Source organism: Ceratosolen solmsi, unplaced genomic scaffold (genome assembly GCF_000503995.2).
Source record: "Ceratosolen solmsi marchali unplaced genomic scaffold, CerSol_1.0 scaffold25, whole genome shotgun sequence".
In the NCBI taxonomy this organism is placed as follows: Eukaryota; Metazoa; Arthropoda; class Insecta; order Hymenoptera; family Agaonidae; genus Ceratosolen; species Ceratosolen solmsi.
The window spans coordinates 723,327-744,973 of NW_011948444.1; the positions used below are offsets into that span (position 1 = coordinate 723,327).

Consider the following 21,647-nt stretch of genomic DNA (forward strand, 5'->3'; position numbering starts at 1 on the left):
GCTTGTAATTATTTGTCAAATATAGGTAAAATTTTTAAAATGTTAATGTTTGAAAAAGACATTGAAATAGCTAAAAATAACTGTTGAAACAGTTTTGGAAATTAACTACACATCTACTTGTATTGTTAATATTACACAAACTGAGAAAAAATACTAAATTATGCATTAGCAGTTGCAAAGAAGACTAGAAATAAATAATGGAATTAGAAATACCCGACAGTTTTATGATAGAATTACGCTTGGGGGAGGGCGATTAGTTTATCTGAAAAAATTAATATCAATTATATGGACAAACAATGGGAAAGTAAATTAATTAACTCATCTAATTAATTATCAATGTGAATCAATGATTTAGTTTACAAAATCTATTAAGAACAATTTGAGCTTTAGATTTATCGTTAATTTCAAATTGTATTACAATTTTTAAACGTAAATCGAAAATTTTTCATTTAACGTGCAGTTTATTAACATTCATAAATAATGATACAAAATGTTCAAACATTATAAACATTTCACTTTTCTGTTATCAGTTAGTTTTCAAATCGTTGTTATAACGATTTTAAATGTAATGAAAAATATAATGAAAAATCAATCCAATCTAATTCGATCAATCCAATTATGATCAAAGTAAAGATACAGTTTTATTTCGGGAGACAAACTAACGAATAATACAAGAAGCGCAAACCACGAGATCTAAAATATGTAGCCAAAAAATTATTCGAACGACAAAATTGCAAGCCATATAATTATTAGTAATATTGCAATTTTTACATGATTGCTTGCGTAGCTCAATACAACTTATAAAGCTGATTAATATTATTGAAAACAATTGTAAAATTTATTGAGTAAAAATGAAAATGCACTACAAGTTAAGTAGGTCAAGCGTTTGCTTATCCCACCATAATGGAGTCACGCCCACAATTTAGATCATTTAAGCGCGAAACAAAGAGAAGGAAGACCCATCAGCGGAAACACAACTAGACAGTTCTTATATCGTCTTTACAAAATTAAACAAAGTTTACACGACTTTTTAGATAACTAAATTTTTTCACTCTACTCAAAACAGCACGTTTAAAATAATATCATTCGTTGCATTTTAAAGGATATTTTTAACGATTAATAGCTTGGCAAGTTCTGAATCTTAAATAATGTATTTGAAGCGTAATTATGGAAAAGAAAAACATGCCAACAAAAATTGAAATAAAATTAAAAATTATAATACGTTTATGTGACACATTATAAAACAAAATTTAGTACGACAGAGGATACGAGTGTAAATATTGTAATGCATGAATTATAAAGCCGTAATAATTTTAGATTCTATTGTTTTATGTGCATCAGAACCAATTAAGCAAAATAAATACAAATGTTTAATAATACCATGTTTTTGAAATGTTGTTAAATGGAGAGATCGTAATCTTAATTTTTACGCTGTGCGACGGGACTCGAAGATCTTCAATATTACAAGTTCGTGGAAAATCATTTGTATGCATAAATACAAAATCTGAAAATTCTTGTCAAAACGATGAGTGAACTGCGTTAGACTAGTGCTCTACTGAACTAAAAAAAAAAAAAAAAAAAAAAAAAAAAAAAAAAAAAAGTGAAATTCATCTTGTCAAACAGTAGGATTGAATATTGCTGCAAATATATAGAGAAGGAGACGAATAAGGAGGCTTGAACGAGAGGACTGTGAGAAAGTGTGCGTAACTTTGAGAGTTTAGTTGCGAGTGTGTAAAAATGGTAGGGTAGGGTGGCTTTTTAGTGGTAGTGTGACGTGGGACCATTGCTGCCGTTCATTTGTGGAAATCATTTCGTGGAAACGAAATTCGAAATTCTTATTCCCTTATTTTTAGACGTGATCCTCAACACTCTGCTCTTGTGCATCCGTATACTCGATCCATTGCATACAGACGTTTGTTCCAAATCTATGACCCATCTCTCTCTCTCTCTCAGTCACTCTCTCGCTATTTATCGCTTCCTCCCTATTACGTAAGCATGTGCATAACCGTATAAGCACGTAATATACATACACATGGCAATGTCTATAATAAATCGAGAAACGTTCTTTTTCATAGACACTTGTACTTGCACAGTTCGTAAATTGACCGCCATAAATGCCGTCATTTGCCACTTCGAGAGTTAAGAAAAAGATTTAAGCTAATGCATCAAGTAGTAGAAAGTTCTAGAAAACCCATTATCCGATAACAAAGAAACCTTTTTTAATCGCGACCTCTTTTAAATGGATGTAATAAAATTTTCTCAATTACCATTGTCTTCTTTTTGACATGCATTGTATACAAATAATAATACGCCATTTCTTTTTACAAAATTATAATTTACTGAACATTATTTTACAATAACTTATTGTTTTTTATATTTCGCACAATTGAATTTTATACACAGTCAATAGAAAAATATTAACATAAAAATTAATGTTAATTAATCTTAAGAGTACACGACAACTATAATTAATAAAAGATTTATGTAATTCATACATTTTTTAATTATTTTATTAATTAAAAATTTTTTGCTTTCAATCATTATCGTATCATATCACCTATACATTCATAAATAAGGAAAAACGAAATATTAACATCACTATACTATGTGAAACTAATTCGATTTTATATATGTGGAATGCTCTATCTTTTGCTTTTGTTTGTCTGTTAATGTAGTACTAATGAAATTTTGCGTTTTAAATTGAAAATGCACACGTTTCGTTAAAACTACACATCTCTCGTCATGTTAAATAAATAGTAATATTAATTTTCTTTTAATGGTAATTATTATGTTGTGGTTTATATGTGATCTTTTGAAAAGCCAATTCAAACGATAAATGAATATATTTATCTTCTAAAATGTATGTAAGCTGGTCAACATTTTAAGTTGTTCATTAATTGCAGCAGTTGAAAAAGATGATCAAACCACTTTGAAGAGCAGCTGTGACACTCAAAGAAATCAGCCAACGTTTTATTTCAAGCGTTTCGATTTAACGAAGCTGTCTTCGTAATCCTGAAGAATAAAATAAATGAAAATTTTCATTAGTACTTTAATGATATATTTACACATATTTTCGAAGCTTTTCGATAACTTAATGGGAAGAACTAATTAATGTACATATGCAAAACGCTAGATTTGTATTTATTAATGAGAGAAAATGCCTACGGAAATTATGATATCAACTACTATGATCATACAAGGCAATCGATACTGACTAACATTTCTGCTTTCATAATTTCCTTTTATTTCTCGAGTACAATTCAAATACATATAATCATGCTGGGCATATATTATAAAAATTATAATGCCCTACGTATTTATATGGAATGTCTTATGTCTTCCCCCCCCCCCCATTACATCATAATTACGAAATGTTATTCAACTTCAAAATAGATTGAAATTAAAGGGGAAATTCTTTCGCTATAATATATATGTCAATAGCCTACCTAGGCTATTTGCAATTTTCACATCGTTCTTTTCAATTTCTGTAATTGTAAAATTTTTTAACGACGCTTAATTAACATCGTTATCAAAGGTTATACGTTTATGCTAGATCAATAAGAATAATATGATTTTACATCACGTTATATTATACGATATTTATAATTTAAGTTAGCTTCAATGTCAATAGAATGTAAATGCTGCGAGTAATTGCACTTGTTAACGATGCATTAAATTAATATACCAAGTGAAAAGTTCCATTCTTATGCAATTTACAGCATTTTATTGCTGAGCCCGATAAACGGGGATAGTCGATTTACCTTCTGCATTATCTTCTCAAACAATCCTTTATTTTCAATCTCCTATGCTATATTCCCATACTGGATATTGCAATCATATTTTCCATCGGATTGCCGCAAACGCAGTTAGTCTGCTTAATTTTCTCGAGCGAGATTAGCTGACTGTCGCCATTAAGTACAAGTCACATTTTATTTAAATGCAAATTTAACATTAATCGCCACAGTTTATTTGTATTATATTCGAGTTGAAAATTAGTTGAAAATATCAATTTATAAATCGACATCGATCGAACAGAATCGAGTTTTTTTTTTTTTTTGAAGAAAAATTTCGAAGAATTTTCGATAGCAGATATTGGGTTTCGTGAATAAAAAATGTAAAACGGTAAAGATTAAGCGTTTTCAAAGTTTTTTCAAAGTACATTTACAAAGAAAAGAGACATATACTCGGTGGCGAGAGATTATTTTAAATGGCTTACGATTCATTTGAAATCTTGGTTAATTATAACAGAACTTACGATTGAATTGACGAGTGCATTATAATTACATTAACTAATTATAATAGAACATTATAATTGGTTTTGGTATTTATTTTATAAGATAAATCTTTATCACCATATACCGTTCGTATAATTATTAATAACGACCTATCATAATTAATTAATCCAATACAATTACAGTCGCTTTAAATTTAAATTTAATTGGGAGATAAATTTAGAGACTACTTATGATTGTCACAACTTTGAGCCGACTGGTACTTTTAAAAAATTTTATTGATCGATATTTATTGACAAATTTGTAATAGTATCGAGGGATCAAATAATACTAGAAATAAATATTAAAAGGATAGTGAGCGATTTAACACTACCTTGCGCCATTGATTGTCCCACAATGCTGTAATATTACGTCCGTAATAAAGTTACGACGAGATGAGAAACTGGAAGTTTTTATTGCTATTTTTTATGTTATGTAAGATTATGAAAATAGGATCGAACCATCTACCCTTATTCAAGCTGCATTGAACGAGCCTCACTTTTGAAATACACGGCAGTTGGTTGCATAATCAATGTGTTTACATGCACATCGCTACACTTGGGCATTTGTAATTCGTACATAGTATACGTGACGCAACTGTGAAAAGTGTAGTTTCTATTAAGATTTATCTCTTAGCTTCTGCATCGCGATGACACTTATATATACATATATGTATATATAAATTAATGGCTGTATTATTTTATCAAAAAAAAAAAAAAAAAAAAAAAATGTCTACTTTCGCTGAATTCCATGCAGTTCTAGTGCCAATAACAATGTGTTAAAAATTGATTAATAAAAATGTAAAGCTCCTAATGGAAAGTAAAATGAAAATAAATTTTTAACAGATGAAAAATAAATTCCCTCCTATAAATGATGTTATTTGCAATAGCGATGTATGTACATTATTAAAGCGTCATTAAATCGATTTAGCGCGTAATCTACTATATTCCATATTGAATTTCATTCGATGGAATTGAAATTCAATTTTTATGACCTAATGTAAAACAGTAAATATAGTTCCGACAATTCAGAAATTACCATTTCTAATCATTTAAATATCTCTTTCGTTAAATTGTATCAGTTAAAAGGAGAAGTACTTTCCTTTAATTCGTTCATATTTCAAAATATACTATTCTTTTTGATACGTGAACATGCTGATCTGAGCCTGGAAATGGTAGCACACTCCAAACTTTATGTCATAGAATATCAAGGCCAATCACTTTGATTTAAATTCCCATCCCCGTAAAAGCTTGGAAAATTAATAGTCGCGGTAGAGGCAAAAGTCATTCATATCGTTTGGGAAAATCATATCGGGTGCATGAATCATATTAACGCCCTCGTGATTACATGGGCCAACGAAACGAACGAAATCAAGTAGTTCCATTGAGACGTAAAGGGGCTACCAACGCCCACTGCAACTCCATTTCATTTCTCATCTCTTATTCGCCAACTTCCTACACGCGTCCCCTATCCTCACGCAAGAGTGTTTCCGAACTTTTGCAACGTCGCGGTGATGCTCAGGTGCTGATGCCGTTCTGGCCTCGGACGAACTTTCAGTAATGTCGATTTTCATCCCCATCTTCGTGGCTAGACAAACTTCAACTACGCAGACCTTAATAATTTTAGCGGTTGACGTACCCCTCATTCAACGTCATTATAACTCTTATTCTCCTTCATGCAATGCTCGTATTGCGGAAGTATATTTTTAGTATTCCAAGACCGCCCCCCCCCCATCATCACACCTCTCTCTTACGCACCCCCAGATATACATTGGACTCAATGAGACAGTCAAAAGGACGGAATTTTATTTGTGCTTTTATTCGTTTACAGCTGCGACGCGGCCTCATTTGAAAGTAAAAGACCCTGCATATACCGAAAATTGAAAGAGCGGTAGTTTTTTATGTCGGGTAAGGGAGACGACAGCTTGTATAGGAGTTAGCATAACTTTACAAATATTATGGGCTTACGTTTCGATGATAAAAAGTAGCTAATTATTATTCAAGTAGCATAATTATGTTGGATGTAGAATAAAAAATACGAACACGTAATGTAAAAATAGATACATTTATTTACATGGTAGGATTTTGTAAGAATAAATTTTATTCATAAACGAACCCCACCCCTAAAAGCCCATCTAAAAAGATCACGTACCCGTCTCTTCTTATTTGTCGATAGAACTTTTTCATTTATTAAAATATTTATCACTCATCTGGATTTTTTCTACATAAATTTCATATATCCGTAAACTAATCTGTACTTTTAAACTTTTCCGTAACAAACGTCCGTCTTTAACTTGTGCTATCAAATTATTCAATAATACGACGGTATCTCCCTTTATTTGATAATTTATAAGAATTTTACATGAAACTTAGAGACATTGATTAAATTCCATTATGGAGTAAAAATGCTATTATTAATATAATATTAAAATGGCCTCTATTCTGGTTATCCTTGAAGCAGCGAATCAATATTACTCAAAGTCAGGAATTCACTGACTTTTGCAAAATGAGGAGTTTTTAAAGATCGGCATAAAAATACAGGGATAATCGATCTTTATAGAGGTCAACGTAGAGCATAATATTACGTGCAATTAGGACGACATTTATTTTATAAAAAAAAAATAATATATATTGACGCTCGTTGACGATTCTGTAATTCTCTATTTCTTTTATAATTACTGTATTTTAGCAAAGCAGAATAATTTAATTGAAAATGTAAACAAAGTTTCCCATGAGTGTCGTCTTTTTTGCCTCTTATGTTATTTTTCCAAGTATTAATACTTAGTTTTAATTACCAATAAAGCAATTCGTGAGTAAATTTATTAAAGAATAATGGTAAAAATTTTCTTAAAAACTAGCAAATTTTTATAAAGCAACTGATAAAAAAATTAATTCCAAACGCTGCCTTTCTTCAACTAACTAACTTTAGAATCAATTTAATTCTCAGTAAATTATAAATATTATTATTATTTTGATGAAGACTTTGCTGTACGTTTAATAATTAAAAAAAAAAGAAAGAAATATAATAGATATTCCGTATCAAGATGCTTATCATCGAATTTTTAGTTATTAATTTAGTATATTTTTAATTAATTATAATAAACTAAATATTAAATAAAATAATAAATTAATTTTGTTTGCAGAATAAATGTATTATAATTTCTGAATAAAAATGGTTAAATTTAATCTTTATAAATTAATTCGCATTTGATTTCATTTCCAAAGTATTGATTGAATACATTTTTAAAGTAACATAAATTTTACGAAAAATTCCAGCTGTATTATATTGTGCAATATTATATTATTTTTTATTTTCACTTTATTTGAAAGAGTCAAAGTGTCTATAATGAAATAAAATAAAATAACCGAATCATAAAAATAAGTTTGATTAGTCTGAGATGATTAATAATCATCGAACTTTTGCTCTGTCCCAAATGTGTATATATACATTTTTTTTATATAGTCTAAGAATATGGAAGCTTAATACATTATATTACAGACAATTTATATCGTTTAACAATAAATCTAACAAGGAATGAACTTTTCTACGCAAAAACTGTTAAAATTTTGAATTGTCACTAACAGAATTTTTACAGACAAAATATTAAAAATAATATTTAAGAAAAATAATTAAAAAAAAACTGTTCTCAATACTCTTATACATATACTGATATAATCTGAAGGAATATTGTTAATAAAAATATAGTTAAATTAATTAAAATTTTTTTTAATTGTACATCATAATTAATATCATTTTTCCTTATTATACAGAATTTTCATTATTACGTGAAAATTGTTAATTATCATCGTTAAACAAAAGCTTTTCACCGACTTTTAAACCCATTAAGTACTTACCATTAATTAATATTATATTCATAATTATTATAATGAAATATTTTGAGATATTGTTAATTAAAAAAGCATGCTTATTTACATTATTTTTTTTTTTAACAGCTGACGATTATTTCACTTTTGGTATATGTTATAAAATATTTTTTTCATAAAAAACAAAACGAGAAAAAATGTATGCGTACGTATAGTGAAGATTAAAAATACCATATTAAGATTAAATAATTTCTACATTGATAATAATTTTAAAATATAATATTAAAAAAATATTAATTTAATCTCTTATCATAATCGATTGACGAATACCAATTTTCATACACGACAGAATGGTCGCCCAAGTATAAAATATTTGACTATATCGTCTACTAATGATAATGATAATAATAATGATAATAATAATAGTAGTAGTAAGGTGGCTTAAAATCGCGACGATGACGCGCGAGCATCGATTCTTGTTTTCGTATACATATTTGTGCTGAGGGTCTGATTGTTTAGTTATTTTAAGTGCTGTTTGCCATGATACGTGCCTCGTGAGCTTGCAATAAAATAGATAATGTCGTATCTTGACAGATGTGAAAATAATTCGATTGACTTAAGCCCCTCTCTCATGCCGATGCACAATGTTACTTTACGCGATTCTCGCTGCTGATGTATGTTTGACGTTAAAAGAGCTTCAAATCGTGAAATTATGAAATTATGAGCCTGTGAATCGAAAAATCGATGTTACATCGATCATTGCGACATGCAATTGCAATGTAATGTAAAATGAAGGGACTCCGTCTTTGAGAAACTTTGCAAGAAACAAGCTGCAAAACGTATTAATCCCCCAAGTTGGGACTATTGACATTTACAACACGTCGAGAAATAGAATTATCAGGTGTTAAGCAACTTGGCGTCGAAAATTAAAAACAGATGTCAACGTAACCATTTATGCAGATGCTTCAACTTTGCAATTTGACCCTCCTACTCCAGCCCCAAATGCTCGGGCAATGAATAACTAATTAAATTTGAACTCCTTTTAATTATTTAATGTACTGTCAAACAATTAATTGCCTATTCTTGGCAGACTTTGGTCTATTTAAGTCAAGCAGTGGAGAATATTGAAATAAAAATCTAACGATATCACGTTAAAGCAGTACGCGGTCTCGGTCTTTTAGTGTCCTATAAGTCACATTTTATTCCGGCGGCCTGGTTGACTATCTTCTAGGAGATAGCGTCATAAGAAACGTCATTATCACATAAAACTACCTGAAGCATGAAATACAGTGGGCGCATTTGGAGAAAGTCTATAAACTACTTCGCAAACTGCTCTGCATCCAGATTTTTATTAAATACAATTTAAGCCTTTAAAAATGATTCTAATAAAATGGACTATTAATAAATAATAAAAACAGATTACATAATAAAATGAAAAAAGAAAAGAAAAAATGAAAGCTCTATTAACGAGAGTATATAAATGCATAATAAAATCAAAATATAAACTTTTTCACCTGGCAAGAATCCATTCCTAATATACATTCATATACTAATCACATTTTTCAATTAATGCATTTTTAATCATTACAGTACTCACATAAATTTATAAATAATATTCCAAACCCCTTCCACCCTCTTCACGATAAACGCAATAAATAAAGCACTCTATACGACCAACTTGAACTGATTTGAATGCGAACAAAAGGAATCTAAACTTCTATAAACTTTCAATTATACAGTTCAGCTACAACAATATCTGGCTTATTCTGCTGGTCTGCTATACGCGTTTATTGCTTATATTATATTAATAAAGAATTTTACAACTAAGACAAAATATATATTTACAAATAAGATAAGCATATGAAAATATGAAAGAGAAAAATATCGTTCTTATTATTAAATAAGCGTGTTGTGATGTGTAAAAACGTTTCGATCGATACATTTTTTGTTCCTATAGGCTAAAATAGCTGTATTATAATATTCGAAATTTTATATTCGACGTGGCGTTCGAATTATTATGTCAAATTTTTAAAATACTAAGGTCGAACTATTCACGAATATCGATTGAATAATGAATAATTATTATTAACCCGCTAGATATTTCTCTTTAAAAAGTATTTAGAGCATCTATCATTGAATATTATTATAATTTGTATTATATTTGAATTACTCGATAAATGTCACAACGGAATCATAAAAAATACTAAAATTAAAGAAAGCCTTTAATATTTCATGCGCTTTAAATTCACATTTCTGAGAATATGATTTGATGTTTATTCGTAATAGTAAAGCCAAGTGATTTATTAAGTACTCGTGTATTGTTTCCACATTACAATGGATTGAACTTTATAGACTTTATTTTTAGTATATGATAATCTTTATTCTATTTTAGTGGTAGCAACTTTTAGATTTATAATTGCATTTAAGCTATATACACGAAAGTCAAGACAAGCAGGTCAGTATATTTTTAGCAGCAAATATTTCTCATAAATTATATATCAATATAATTTATATTATCAAGTGACAAAAGTTATGAAAATATGTCGTAAAATTCTTTCTTCTTTTTTTGTCTTTTTTTTCTCGTTTCTTCCAATTCCGACTAAAATATATTTTCACGTGCTTCGAATTATCAATTATCATTCCAATGCTTACATGCAGTGAACAAGAGAAATCGATGCCCTCAATTTCCATGAAATTCCAAAAAAACAAAAACAAAAAACATTTAATTTAAAATTAATTTAAAATTAATACACTTATTTTGTTCATAATTTTTTATATAAAAACATTTTACAAAAGTAAATATAGCAATTGGCCTTTTTACACTAAAACCACGGGAAGCTGCATCTTTTCCTTTCACAGGCACTGGTTACGTAAGAGGCAACGAGGATAATGTTGATAACGACGGAATCTGGTAACTCAGTGGCAACATAGTTGGTTTTACTTCTTAAAAAGGTTCCTCGGCTCCCGGGTGAGAGCCTTGCCTCGGTGAATGCGGCTAGAGAGCTCGATCCTTTGAAGGACATCTTTGCCTCATCTTCCGTGACTCTGGAATTATTACTTGCAAAATCGCAGAGTGACTTCTTGCAAATTTCCCAAGCAGCTAAGAGAACTGAGAGTAGACGTAGCCATCAGAATCCGGACTATCTGCGACTTTCCGAGCGGGGGTAGTATCTCAACAACCCTGTGGCGATGTCCTTCTGGATAGCAGAATAGATAAACTCCGACATCCTGGATTCAATGGATTCGCCCGAGAAAGGCAAATAAAGGATCGGTCGAGTCGGATGCCTCGAACAACCTTCCGTCAAGGCTGGTTACCGACCGAGGCGGTAGTAAAACTTTGACCCGAGGAAGAATAACAATTCACGGATTTGCATAAAAGCTAGCATGTTGGGGCTAACTTGCATGTGCACACTTGTATACACTTGTTGGAAAACAGTTTTGAAGATCGACATACGTTGCGCCTTTCCAAAATCTACTAATCCTTCTCATCTATCGTACAAGCCAATGAATGAAAAATGAATGTCATCGTATTTACGTTGAAATAAGATCGAATCGGTGCAGCTACCATCTTTCTAATATCTAATATCTAATATCTAAATATTAAATTAATTTCTTTGTGGAACATTGTATTTTTTTAAATTTAAGTCGTATTATATTAGCAGACACATAATTTCAATCTCTATGCGGGATTGAATTTACACGTGTTGCATCGATTGTCAATGATCAAATCGACATTTTTGCCTCAATGTTGAAATGTTTTGCACATTTATGAAAACTTTCGCATAGAGAAGCAACGTTTTTTTTTACTTAAAAGTGTGCTTCTATCAAGCTGCTATCATCAGAGTAAATGACGCAGAGTCGCAGATGGGCTAAAAAAAATAACTGCATACGATCTTATTAAACATCGAACTGTAGTCATTGTATTCGGCCCATGTAGTTGTCCATCGACGCACATTCGCGCCAAACATTTGCCATAAAAAAAAGGAAAAAAAAGGAAAAAAACGAAGACCGAGAGTCACGTAAAAATAACGTGACCGGCTTCGTCACATTCGCGAGAAGAATTCGTACCAGTATCTTAGAGAAATAAAGAAGAACGAAGAACAGCATTGCAAAGTAAAGTGAAGTTTTTGCGTAGACTCAACGACAGCGTATCTTTTCAGTTTCTTATCTGGCGAGTCGCATGTGGAGCAATGCTCGTAGCCAGACTCGGAAAGGCGACGGAAATAGATCTGTACATTAAAAGCATTGGTCGCAGCGATGGCGCAGAGGCCCAGACGCACGTATGCGTGTACACGTAACGCATGTTCACGCACACGCGGGCGAGATGTGTCAAGAAGAAGAAAAATCTCTTGACGCTTGGCATTTGCAGCACGCGCTTCCTCCTGCATATCCGGTTGCACCTTCCGGTCAACGTATTTTCTGCATTATCGATATTGTGCCGCTACGTACGTTAAAAGGCAAGGTGGAAAGGGAAAGCAGATGCGGATTCTTAATGCTAGACTTGAAAAGCTTCCGCGTATTCGTACTTTCCAGCTCCCAATTTTGCACCAAATATAATACTCTTGGGATACGACTCGCATGGTTGAAATTTGTACCAACATATAACACTTTCCTTCACCTTCAGCATCAAATTGCTCGACGCCTTTTATACGTGTAAAATAATATGTAATACATATATATACAAATTGATTCTGCTACAATACGGACTTGCTGATCGTTATTACTCATAAAATTTTACATTTGCAGTTTAAAAGTACCTCTTTTATTAGATTTATCGTTCTAAATTTTATCTTATTTATAAATAATTATTTTTAATATTTTGCTCGGCAGAAGATACTTTGGAGAAAACAAATTGCAATAGTATCTGTAGGCAAATATTCCGAGTACATTTTTATAAAGTTCATTCCACCAACAAATTCTTTGGATATTTTCCTCATTTTCCTTTCTTGAATCTTTCCTACTTTACTCTCATACATGCATATGCTCCATACGATGACTTCATATATTTCGGGGATTATAGGTGAAAGAGAAGCAAGATATATATATATATATATATATATATATAACTATATATCGTAAAAATGATATTGAGGAGTTTGATAAGAAAAGCAGCATTAGAAGCTTCGATCTTCAAGAGAAAGCAGTCGAAAGCTTTTTACGATATTAACTTTATCAAGCCACTTATGCTTTGTTAATTAAAATTTTATTCATTGTCTCACTTACAAACAACATTAATCTTCTCGTTTCCTAAATTTCACTATTTGATGACAATAGTAAAATTTAAATGATAAATTTATATATAAGATTATTACAATTTAAAATATTTATAAGCAAAATGAACAAAATTAGCGGATAAAATTTATTACGGTAAAACTTGAACGATTTATGGTATTTTTGGTATTTATAATTTTATTTCTAATATTAATTTACTCAGTAGTAAGTGTATTATTATAAGTCTAATAGCATTTTTCTATCGCACGATTGCTTTTCATTTCAGTAATTACATCCTGAATTTTAGAGTACTATTTGCAACAAAGCACTTGTAGCTTATAGAAATTGAACATAGTGTCATTAAGTGAATTCTAAAAAACTAAAGGTAATGTTATGTTTTCATCTTGAAAGGAACTTTTCAATTGAAATAAAGTGAAAAACGTAAACATTAAACCCTTCTTAAGAGAACTTGTCATAAAAATTCTCTCTATATATCAATGACCATAAACCATATACGGCAAATCATATGATTTCAATTACATAAATCTTCATTTATATGAGAGTTAATTTTGATTTTTATTCATCTTCGTTATTGCAAAAGTATGCAATTGCTAAAAATTTCGACTTGAACAGTAACGGTTACCTGAAAAGATAATTTAGCAATGAAATAAAAAAGATTACAAGCCCTTAGATACATCAAATAATTCTTCCATAATTTCTAAAAAGCCATTGATATCAAAAGCTTTAAACACTTTGTGATTTTGCTTTATTGCATTATGGAGAGACGACGGATTTGAATGTCGAATAAATCGAAATGATGTTTTAACCGAAGTCATTTACTGAAGCACGATCGGTACGGCAGGTCTCGTAGTAAAGATTTATATTGCACATCCCCTTAAAAGGAGATTCCTGACAACTCTGATTTATGGTAAAATCTAGTTTTACTGGTGCGTGACTGCGTTTACATCGGACCCTCCCTTCCCCCTTCCCTCCCTCGCCCTCGATTTCGCGAAAGCCGAATTACGTCACATGTGTCGCAAATGCACAACCAGTTACTAACTATGTAATTCGGCAACAGCAGCTACACAGCAACAGCTTAGGTAAATTGGAATTTCAGGTGCTATTAACACCGCTAAAATGTTTTTCAGTCATTTTAACGAATAACTAACACACACATACCACTTTCAATGATCATTCCAGAGCATGAGATTGCTAACGACTTCAAACGTTCATTAAAAAATTGACATACTTTTAATGTTCGTGTTTTTCCTTGTTTTCTTCTAAACTACTTCACTATAATGTTTTAATTAATTTTTTCTGGCTTTTTCGTTTTCTCACTTATCCTCAACCGATGAGCAATTGAAAATATTTATACATTAAATACGTAATGACTTTCAAGTAAATTTTTAAAATATTTTAAATAATTAAAGCAATAATTCGACAGTAATTATTTTCGTATTTATTATAAATATATTTCTCTTTTCATTCATATTAATTAATTTTTAATTCCTCTATATAAAATGAATCATAGTGACAATTTTGTATCAGTCACGAGCCATTAAAAATAAATACTTAAAAATAAATATTATTAAAATTCTTTATTTTTAAAAACTAAATATAACTTATATTTAGTCAATTTTTAATAATCTTTCAGTTTATTACAATTATCAATCTTACAGAATTGTTAATTATTAATATATGAAATATAAAAAGTTAAACAATCGACTTTTAACCTTTTTCTATGAAATATATTAATGGTTAAATGTTAAATAATATTAAATGTAACACTAAATTTATTAATGAAACAGACAATAATGAAAATCTAGTTGCTGTAACATATTTAGCATATATATATATATATATATATATAATAATAATAATAATAATAATAATAAATTTGAGAAATTTCACATTACCTCACGAAGCTCAATGTTACATTTAAAAAAGGTTTTTCAAATCAAACATTTACTCCTATATAATTGTATTTTTTAAACGAATAATCTTTATTCAGATTCCATTACTCAATATTCCTGTCGTGATCATTAATTTAAATTATAAGGATAAAAAATATATTCTTTTTATTAAAAAGTTTCATAATTAAAGTATAATCACATTTTTCAAATTCGATTGTATAATAATACTATTCAAACGAGAAAATATCAATTCTGAATGTAATTGAAGTCTAGCTTAACACGCGATGAACTATTATGAGAGTTTAAACATATTATCGAATCGTTTATAATTATAAAAAGTCTTATAAAAGTTTTAAAACTGGTGTTATTAAATACGTTAAATATAGTTCGATCTGTAGATAAATATAAAATTTGAGAGACAAATTTACAAGAAAAGGTGCAACTAAAGAAATATGTTGTATGTTTTTATATTTCAAACATAACGCTTGCGTTTTTCAATAGAATTAATCAGAAAAAAAAACAAAACAGAATATATCTTGGAACTTCAATATATAGCATAAAAACATCGGTCTCCCTATCACACATACATAGAAAAAAAAAGCATTCATAAACTAATTCGTACGCTATTTGTACAATAATAAAACATGTTTTTCCCATTAACAACTAATAACTTGCAAAACAATTGTCCTGTATATCCCATATAAAATAATCAAAAATATTTTTATCAAGTGTACATTTCCACAGAGAAATGCCAAATCAAGCCATTTAAATACTATAGCACGTCCGTGATAAAATTTCAATCGGCTCTCGGCAATATTTCATTTTTGAATGTACCAATGTAATAAACATCGCCGACTGCATCTAACGAAATAAAAACTCGAATGCTGCGGCGTGTCAGATAGTGTAAACGAACAAACTTAACCTAAAAAATCACTAGCCTATGAATAAGTTTCAGCATGCGCGAGGCACTTGTGCGCAAAGTAAAAGGCCTCGCGATGCTTTTAAAAAATCCTGGCATTCGAATGAAAGAAGCTGGAAAGAATACATTCGTCGAGCGAGAAAAATATTTAAGGGCACAGGATGACGCGAATGCCCAAATATGGTGAGAACTCGCGGCGACGCATTTCACTCGCGCTTGCGTTTACTCTACAATACAGTGGCGGAAAAAACCCAAGTCGAACGTGCACGTACGCACGTTCAGCCATGTGTGCAACATGCAAAAGTGCAGCCTGGCTCCGCACCTGGCTCCTCTCTACGAGACAGCGCTCATCTCTCTCACTCGCTCGCTCTCATTCGCTCACTCACTCACCCATTACTCACCGGCTCTCTCTCTCTCTCTCTCTCTCTCTCTCTCTACTAGATTCGACTGTAATCGTTGAAGGAAAATCAAAGGATTACGAGGAAGAATTTTCTCACTGCACATCCTCTCGCATAGCTAACGCATGTTTTTTCGCCTCGGAACAATTAATCGCACGAATGTCAAAGTTCGTCGTCGCGTGACCGCATCTACACGCGTACAATTTGCACACACAGCCGTTACATCTGCTCCCAGCCTCTTCCAGGCTGACTTGTAATTTTATTTGCTACTTCTGGCTGGACTGCATTTTCCAATAGCTTGACAATCACCAATTTTACCATTTTATCAACAAGCGCTTCAAAGTACACGACAATTAACCAAAACTCCCGATAACACGCAAAACGAATATTTATATATTATTGCACACCTGTCCCCGTCGTATTCCTATGACAATCTGGACTTTGCCCATGAGAAAAAAAAGAAAAGAAAAAAATAATAAATAAAGAAAAAAAAGAAAATCTAAAGCATTGAACTTTATGAATGTAAAACAAAATTATAAACATCGGATGTTTTATAGGTTAAGAGCATTTTCTCTTTAAACAGAGACATCGTTAAGTACTCGGTCCATAATTCCTTAAAATACCAAAATCACAGGCGTCCGCGTGGACATGAGCCAAGCACCTTCTCCTCGCGAGCTACCCGGAAGGTCACGATGCAATAATTGGCGAGCTCGAGTGGTCCTATCAACTGACGTTCCAAGCATCATTGTAAACAAGAAATAAAAAACAAAACAAAACATAAAACACAAAGTAAGAAACAAAAAATAAAAAATAAAAAAACAACGGTATAAGGACTTTTAGGTTAATGAGTTTTAAAGGAACGACGTAACGACAACCATCCGGGCTTAGCTCGCTGGTGAAGCGTGCGAGAGCGGACATTGACCAAACGCCCGAACGAGACGAAGACGGACATTTGGTAGCGGGTGACTGACCTCCAAGTGCCCGGGCGGAACAAGCCCGGAACGAGCGACCGCCGGTGGCTGCCGCTTCCTACGGCTTCGGCCCTGGGATCCCGCTGGAGCCACCTGCTCAGTAATACCAAAGGGCAGCTGCACACGCACGGGCCGGCTCGCGCGCACCGCTGGCACCCAAAACCCGCGATGCTATTTCCCGACGGAACGGCGCTTGGCCTCTTCGCGCTTTAAAAACCCAAGAGAGGCAGCAGGCAGCTGCTAGGGACGACGACTAGCCAGAGGAACGGAGCCGCGCGTCGTCGCCCTCCACGACCGTGTCGCCGCGCATTGCCAGCCCACGGCCACCGATGCATCCCTCCGTCCCCGTGCACCCCCGCTGATCCCATCATTACCCTAGCGCCATCTCCCGTCGTCGTCCCAGTCGTGCAACTACAACTGCCCGGTTCCTGCGCACTACAGGCGGCGTGGAGCATAGAACTCAGACGGCATCATCACCGGGATAATAATGCGACCTGTTGAATGATAGGAGACGGCACGCATCAATTCCAAGACGAAATGGAGAAAAGATGCAACGCGCGCTCTGCCCCACCACCAGCAGGACATTTTACAAGACGGTTAAGGTTGGCTAGGATGGTTATACGAGATAGGAGCCTTTTTTTGGCAAATTATGCGGCGCGTGGCTTGTCATTGGCGAACGATTGCCTCGTCTGTTGGTGGTGGCTGCGAGGGGAAAGTAAGAGCAAATGCCAATTCGGCTGGGATCGAAGATTTCACGATATACAGCGGGAGGTAAAGTAGGTTAGCTTGCCGAGATGGCGCTTTAGGGACAGTTTGCGTGCGAAATGGAAATATAGCAGTCGACTGTTTGTTGCTCGCTGCCGGTGATTTCTTCCCTCCTCCATAAATACCCCCCCCCCAAATACCGGTATAAATATTCGGCTCTTGTATAGTTCTGCGAAGGTGTTTAAAATTAAAAGAAGGTTTTGACTGGGATATATCGTTCGTTTGGACTCGGGAAAGCAATGGGCGTCACAGTGTAAGTATCAAATTAATTATATTGCTTGACAAACATTTGCATTGGGAAGTAGATAGGTAGGATGGAGTCTTGCATTTGTGGTTAGTTGTGTTTTCGTGTGGATAAGAGTCCTTCCCAGCGTGTCTTTTCCTTATAATTGCGTAGGCGATTCTGTCCCAATGTCTTGAACCAAATCTCGATGAAGTTTGGTTGACTACGCAAAGAAAGTACCTAAACAATTGAGGCAAACAATGTGCCTTTCTTACAGACTCATCCAGTATCCCATGACAGAAAATAGAACCGGACCTCAGACTATTGATTTTTTAACAAAAAGAATCTTTACTTTGGGCGCAGTGCAATGTGGACAGTTTCTGGTCGACTGCGATACTTACATATCCATGCTACAAATGGGTAAGCGTCCAATCATAATAATTAATAGTACATTCGTTCAAAAAGTAAGAATCCATTAAATAATTAGAATTACAATTTATTAGTTTTATTCCTTGGCCAAGTCATCAAATGTTAAGAAACTGTAATTAAAAATGACTGGGTTTCGTCGTTGCTTTATCTGTTGATAAAATTTTATCTTGCCTCTATTAGTTAAAATAAAATTAAAATATAAAATAAATAGATTACTTTGTGGATTTGTCAGGAGGATGTCAGGTTGAAAAATTTAAATGACGTTTACTTTTTAACTATGTTCTCTATCTATTAGCTGTATTACATCTTTTAATATATATATATATACACACACACACATACATACATATATATATATATATATATATATATGTGCTTAGATATTGATATACAATTCTACACAAATATGTAACATTTTGGTTCTGCCAACACTTTTTTAGCAATTTATGTGGCTTGTTTTGATGTTTGGTATTTTTCTACAAAGGTACAAGGCAGGTTATTAATTATTCCATCAGAAACTGAACTTAATTACATGCTTTAACATAAAATACGGCTCCAGGCGCTCTCCAAAGAAACCTTAACAATTTGCATTTATTATAATGTTACTGTTGGACACAATTAATTGGCACCATTGAAATTATATTTCGTTTAAATTATTTTTCTGGCAAACTAAATTTTCCCTCAAACATTATAATAATGTTTGGCAGAAAATCATTTGCAAAGTACAGGCAGAACTTGGTTGACTAATGAAACCTCGTACGCTTCCAAGTCATATTTACATGTACTCGATGACAAAATTAAATTCACATTTTTGTCTTATTATTATTTTGACAAAGCATTTAAAGCTTATTAGCGATTTAAGAATAATTAATAATTGTATTGTAATTTTCAATTTTCCTTCCAAGCTAGGATTGAATTTCTATTTGTTATGACAAGGCTTTAAGGTTTTATTTTAGTATTTTCTATTACCAACAATTGAGATTATTAAAAAATTTGTATATATTAGAACTGATATTCCTCAATTACCATTAATTTTAAAGTGTATAATCTATAAAAATTTATCATAGTGGCTATTATTTTGAAATATTAGTTGGGCTAGACGACACCGTTGATAAAGTAGAACTTTGTAGATAACTCGTGTAAGGGGAAAAATTTGTCATTGTAATTATTATCGAGATTCTCTTTTAAACTCTTATAGCCTCGGCACTTTACGCATCAAATTGCAATGCTTTCGTGTTCCACTATTCGTGTTCCTCTGAATCCTCGTCGTCGCCCTCTTCCTCCTCCTCCTCCTCCTCCTCCTCCTCCTCCTCCTCCTCCTCCTCCTCTCCTCCCCCCTTACGGCCGCGAGTATCAAATAAGCAAATTATCTCGTCGTACAATATATATTGCAATACGAAGAAAAATTTATTTTTCCCTCGTAAGAAGTATATAAGAGCTGCGCTTAATGTCTACGAAGGTATAAATAATCTAAGTCTAAGGCGTCATTACAAAAATATTAAATCTAGCAAGCGAAGCTGAAGGGATTGGCCTTCTCAAAAGGCTGTCTAACCTTAGAATTTTAGTATAATTTTTGAAAATACAATATCATCTTCCTCGCGCTCTTTCACTCACGTCCTCCTTACGCAATTAACTCATCAACATTCTTGTTTATTGTCGTGAAGTTTCATATTATTATCATCGGTTATTATATTATTTTACGATTATATTATTCTTTTAAGTTACGTAGTTTTATTACCGCATACTTCGGCTGGAATTATAAGTCGACGTTTACTACATTTACATAATTCATGTTTGTAATGTATACATTATAGATTCGTTCGAAGACGAGTATTTTCAAGTCTTATATTTTAGTCTAAATGACAGGACCGCCAGACATTTCGAGGATTTCTTCAACTATAAAAGATTTTATTGATTATATTTATCAAAATTGCAACTATTATACTATATTCTTATTACTTTAATTATTTATTGTTATTATTTGTCTTTCGAGTTTTATAGTATTTTTACCACTTTATTCTTTTTTATTGAAATTTTTATTTCCTAAAGGCGTATATAATGTGACGATTTTTAAACGAAAAATCGATGTCAATCCCGGATTCAACCCTGCTAATTCATAACGCTGATAGAGTAACATTTTCATTTTCTTTTCGTATTTAATTTTTCATGAATTTCAAAAAAAATTTCATAATAAACTATTTAAGAAGCTTGCCTATTAATGATAATTCGAAAAACTATTTGTTAAATTGTATATTGAAAAGTTCTAATGCTTCGGCGAATATGTGACAACATTCATCCGTGTGATTTCCGTGTGATCCGATTTCTATATTATTATGCACATATGTGCTCTCACACTTTTTTTTTCTGGCACGTACGAAACACAGAGCTTAGAAAAGAACAAGTATGAGAGAATGGCTATAGGTTCAAGTTTTGGCGTGTTTTTTCGTTTTTCATTTTCTGTCTGTATTTCGTGCAACCCCAATATTTATTATTCATTCGAAATATATTTATGCACACGCTATTTCGATTTTTAAAACGATTGCTATTCTATTCTGAGACATTATAGTCTTCTCTCTTTCAAAGTACCATACTTTTAAAAAGGTACGTCTAATACTATGACCGATTGAAAATTCTAATCTCGTCTAATGATAAACATTGATCATTCGTAGAATACTCGATAACCGTACATTTCATTCTTTAGTTTTAAATATCATGATTATTAT

General features: G+C 32.1%; 1 protein-coding gene across 1 annotated transcript in view; it reads right to left on the reverse strand.

Moving 5' to 3' along the window:
• Positions 1–17,822, reverse strand: part of LOC105366013 (dystroglycan) — a 165,468-nt gene extending 147,646 nt beyond the window's left edge. Inside the window, exon 1 of the mRNA XM_011504316.1 lies at positions 17,508–17,822. The gene's annotated coding sequence lies outside the window, so the exon portion shown is untranslated. The remainder of the gene's footprint in view (positions 1–17,507) is intronic.
• Between the last annotated feature and the right edge of the window lie 3,825 nt (positions 17,823–21,647).